Source organism: Melitaea cinxia, chromosome 8 (genome assembly GCF_905220565.1).
Source record: "Melitaea cinxia chromosome 8, ilMelCinx1.1, whole genome shotgun sequence".
NCBI classification, from domain to species: Eukaryota; Metazoa; Arthropoda; class Insecta; order Lepidoptera; family Nymphalidae; genus Melitaea; species Melitaea cinxia.
This window is the reverse complement of record NC_059401.1, coordinates 9346179-9351253: the sequence shown is the minus strand read 5'-3', so window position 1 is coordinate 9351253 and position 5075 is coordinate 9346179.

Genomic DNA, 5075 nt, shown 5'->3' with positions numbered 1-5075 from the left:
CGCTGTATCTTATGAATTTTGTGCCTTTCGAGCTTCTAGAGAAGCTTTTGTTTTGGCGTAATAGTAGTTTTTTTTAATCGATAAGTACATGCCACTGTTTTCACGTTATACATTCTAATAGAATAATGTTGCTGTTTCAATTAAATAATGTGATTATTATATGCGCATTGTTATGTTTAGCGCCTAAATAGTCTGATATGCCTTAACATGTAAGATTATTTATTTTTTACTGTTTTAAGTATTAAATATGTCAATCTTTTTTGAGAAAGTTCTGAATTAAATTTAGTCTAAAACATTCATGGACTATTTATATTATAGAAATTATTATGGATATAATTACAAAACACGTATTAGACAGAAAAATAAGATAAATAAGCAATAGGTGCGAATTGAATAAATTTAAAAACTCTAAATGATATGTATATACTTACGTATGTTTTGTATTGTTACTATTAGGGAATTCAACAAAATTAATCCATACCTTTTACTTAATATTTAAAACAAACTTGAACTCTGCCAAATACTATAACAGTAAGATGTATCATCACACTAGCACAAATACTTAACGCTACTACTACATTTCTTAATTAAAACACGTAAGCATTTCCATTAAAAATATCCGTTTTATTAAAATACTATTACCACGTAATATTGAAACCGTATTTAAAGTGCACGATCTCTTATAATATTAGAATATTAATTTTTTTTACATAATTATTTAATGTATGTACATATAATTGAATCTCTTAGTTAAATTATGTAAACGTAAAATGGAAGCTTTATTAGTTTAAGTCATTTAAATATAATGTAGTATAGCAATTATACATTACCTTTTTTATACAAAAATACGTTGTCAATTAACAAACAATTTTAAGCCGCTTATATATTACACATACTTGACAATACATAAAAAAGAACGTTATACATTTATGTCGTTAACTCTTACTCGTTACATAAAATATAATATGGCAATAAACGACGCACCAATATAAATATGTATTCGCATTTCGCAAACACTTTTCCATTATCTATTTAAAAAATTATTCACACACAACTACTGTTACACTTAATATGTACATATTTGTTAAGAAACTGTTATTATATATATTGTTTTAATTGTTTGTCACAAATAAGTTATAAAATAAATAAATAGTTTAATTAATTCCCATAAAATATAACTATTCTATTAATACACTGTTTTATACGTAAAACAGGATATTTACCATGATCGATAACGATCTTCTTCAGTTCACTAGTGTGAGCTTTATGATCACTAAAGTAAATATCCCGTTTTACATAAAAATTTGAATATTGTCTATACCATACAAGGACCCCTTCCTAAAATTCAATTCAAACTTTTTTACAGCCTTAATGGTAACGTAAGTACGTTATGTTTACCTATGGACTGTTGCACAATGAGCGGCAAAAAAGATACATTTTGTACTGTTTTACAGACTGAATATTCTATTGTCTGTCAATTATGTCGTATTTTATCAGTTCTTCGACACTCTAAATTCGTCAAATTACATCAAACAGCGAAAACGACCCTAAGTAACTGTTACAAACATTCGACTGGTGCCGCTCGTCACGCCTATGACGATACTTAATTGACATTTTTGGGCCAGTTTTATTTAAATTGGGGTCTTATCTGGGGGCCTCATTTTTAGCAGCACTTTAGTGTTCTTATTCAACCACACCCATACAGTGGTAATAAATTTTACTATTATCTTAGCTTAGCTGCTAAAATGTAGCTACATAATATATTGACCGGCCTTTTCTCAAAAACTACATATTCCTGTATCGATTAATGCTGACGTATGAACATAAACATTATTGCAAAATAAGATGCAATTTTTTTATGTACATTATATTGTATACATATTTATGTATCACAACTTGTGTAACAAAATTTATCAGACAATATTATAATTTTCTATCTTTTTACATTAGTATATTTTGAAATTTCTTTATAAATTTTATTAATTTATTCTATTTTTAAATATTTAATAACTCGAGGAACATAGTCGAACAAATAAATGTAAAATAAAATACAATAAGTAGTTTTCTTAGAAGTGTATTTGTATATTGTCTAGAAAAACATCGAAATGTATAATTATTCTAAAAAACTATGTTATGGTACTAAAATTATGGAACTTTGTACCTATAATGTACGTAGATTTATATGATTGCATTGAAATGAACAGAAACTCTGCACTGGTCTCTGTCAATTCCATATATGAGAAACAGCTACCCACCTTTCTAGATGTAGATCAATTTGTAATCGTCAACATTTTTTAGGAATTAATAATTTTACAACCAAAGCATTACTGTTTACCGCCATAGATTTGAGAATTTTCATTGTATCACTATTAATTTTTCTCAAGTATTTAAGCTAAAACATAGTATGTTTATATTTTGTACGTTTATTTTAGGACATTCCAGTTTATTAAAGTGTATACCAAAGAATCGTATTATTTTTATATCCTGTTTCCATTATCATAATTTAATCAATCATTCCCGACTGCCGACTAAGTTACCTATATTTTCTGGGCGTAATACCGTTTACAGTCTTATTTGATTTAAAAGTTTGGTGTCGTTGTTTTAGTTACCTTTCCACAATAACACTAGCATAGCGCTTTGCAGTTGCTCACGACAGTTTTACAGACGTGGCTGAGAAGTGAGATAATATACTCGGTGCGGTCGAGTTTAAAAGAAATATTTACATGCTTTAAATATTAAGACTAGCACCAACCTCTAAATAAATAGTAGACATATTAAGAGCCATTTCAGAAAAATCGATAACAATCCGCGAAATTGTAATATTTTGACGTCGTTAATCTCAGTGTTGGATGCAATAATGTAATTTATATTCTTGAAATATAATAGAGCAACCTTTGTTGTAGTCGATAGTCAGATCAGAATTTTGATTTATATTAAGTGTATAAAATTATTAACCTTTTCATCAGCCTCCTCCCTGGGTAAACGGTCGCAATGTATACTTTGAAGTCCTACTTTTCAATAACCTCTATGTTGAAACTAGTGTTGCCCAAATTCAGTCTTGGTCTTGCAGTCTTGGTCTTGTTCTTGCGTTTTTGCAAGACCAAGACCAAGAACAAGACCGCGTATTTTTAGCAAGACCAAGACCAAGACTGACCGTGCAAGACTTGAGCAAGAACAAGACATAGCCTGCAAGACTCTTGCGTCTTGCAGCTAGGACTTAGCGCTATTTCACTGAGTAGTTAGGTGTAACAGTTCGGTGTATAGGTAGGTACGCTTAGGAATTCTATGAGACGCAAAAAACTGTATCAAAGAATATGAAAAACTGGACCTATGCGCATTACGACTAATACCATAAACATAGCGAATAAAAAAATATCTATTAAAATCAAACTGAGTGCATGCATAGTTATGTTTTAACCATCGGCACTTTGATAATGCGGCATCAAAGGTTTTGTACTTACTTCTCAAAGAAATTTGCCGCTTTTCGGAAGTACATGGTTATGATACACGCGCCGGCGGCTTCTTTTGAAATCTAAAACAATCGTTGCCGCCACGCCGAAATCATAACATTTGACACTATTTGATTGCCGCCATAGGGCGTAGGTATACTCATGCAAAATAATTTCGAATTTTAAGAGTACCTACAGGTGTTCCAAAGAATAAATAAGTTTCAGAGTGCTTAGAATGAAAATGAATACATTATACTGATCACGCAAGTAGTATTATGATTAGGATAAAATGGTAAGGATAGGTAGTAGATGTCATATTAATTCATTCTAGTAAGTATATATTATAATATTGATTACTTATATGGTTTTAAACTAATTACTTAGGTACTATTATTGTACATTTACGGTCTTACTTATAAACGTTTCTTAATTTTTAATCAATTGCTTAGCAACAGATTAGCAAAAACCTCACTTATAAACACTATTTAGCGTTAAGAAGTCGTTAAGTAGTGTTTAAATAGCCGTCAAATTTAAACACTGCCGAGGCATAGTTTAACTCCTGCTAAGCGGCAAGATGGCGGATTTCACATAAATCAGCTGTTATATTGTGACGTTTGATCTACTTACTTGCGTGTGTTTGTTAGAAAAAAAAAATTATCATTCTTTGTTTGTTTCTTAACTAAGTAACAGCTAATCAACGTTTATAAGTAAACAAAAGTTAAACATAGATTTGTAGCTTAAGAGCGGTTTAACTAAGCGGTGGCTAAGTATTGCTTAGCGAGATTTTTATAAGTAAGACCGTAAGTCATTATATTTCTTAAGTTTTTACAAGAAAAAATAGCAAAAAGTGTTCAAATATCACCCGTTTAATAAATATTGTAGCCACTTTTAAATATACTTGAAACGTGTAAAAAAATTCTACAAAACTAATAAAATAATATAAAAAGCGTAGGTACTTACCTACTAATAAAATAAAAAGCCTGCGATATTCTTTAAAATACAGTCAAGTTATTGTAATTAATTTGTTTTTTTACATGTTTTAGCAAATGTAAGCTTATAAATCATAAATGTTTATTAAGAAACAGTTACTTCCATGGAAAACGACATATAGGTCAGTTGATTTTTCGAATTTCTTATCAAATCTTCAGTTATTTATTAATCTGCTTGATCTTTACTATGGCTATGTTAATTCAAGTTCACAATGTTCCAATTCTAATACGTTTTTCTAAGATTTAAAGTAAACTTTAATAAATAGTAATAGACTAATAGGTAATTGCAAGACTTGCAAGACTCTTGCTGCAAGACCAAGACCTGCCGGCCTAGCATGCATACAACGATATATCTCTTGACGAGAGAGAGAGATAATGTCTACATCGAGTATTTTCTCGATTACCCTAACATGCGCACTACGAGAGACAAAATTCTCTTCCGAAGACTTCGCCTTGTCGAGTAGAGAAACATTATCAACCATAATCACAACTGAATATCATTCTTATTTCTTATGTCGTAAAGTTGAATTTACAAGGTTATTGACCAATCGTGCCAAACCGGGATGAGCCAACGTTTGTATAATTTCAAACGAGTGACACATGTTTTATTTAACAATGTTCTCGGCCTTTTGGCTAA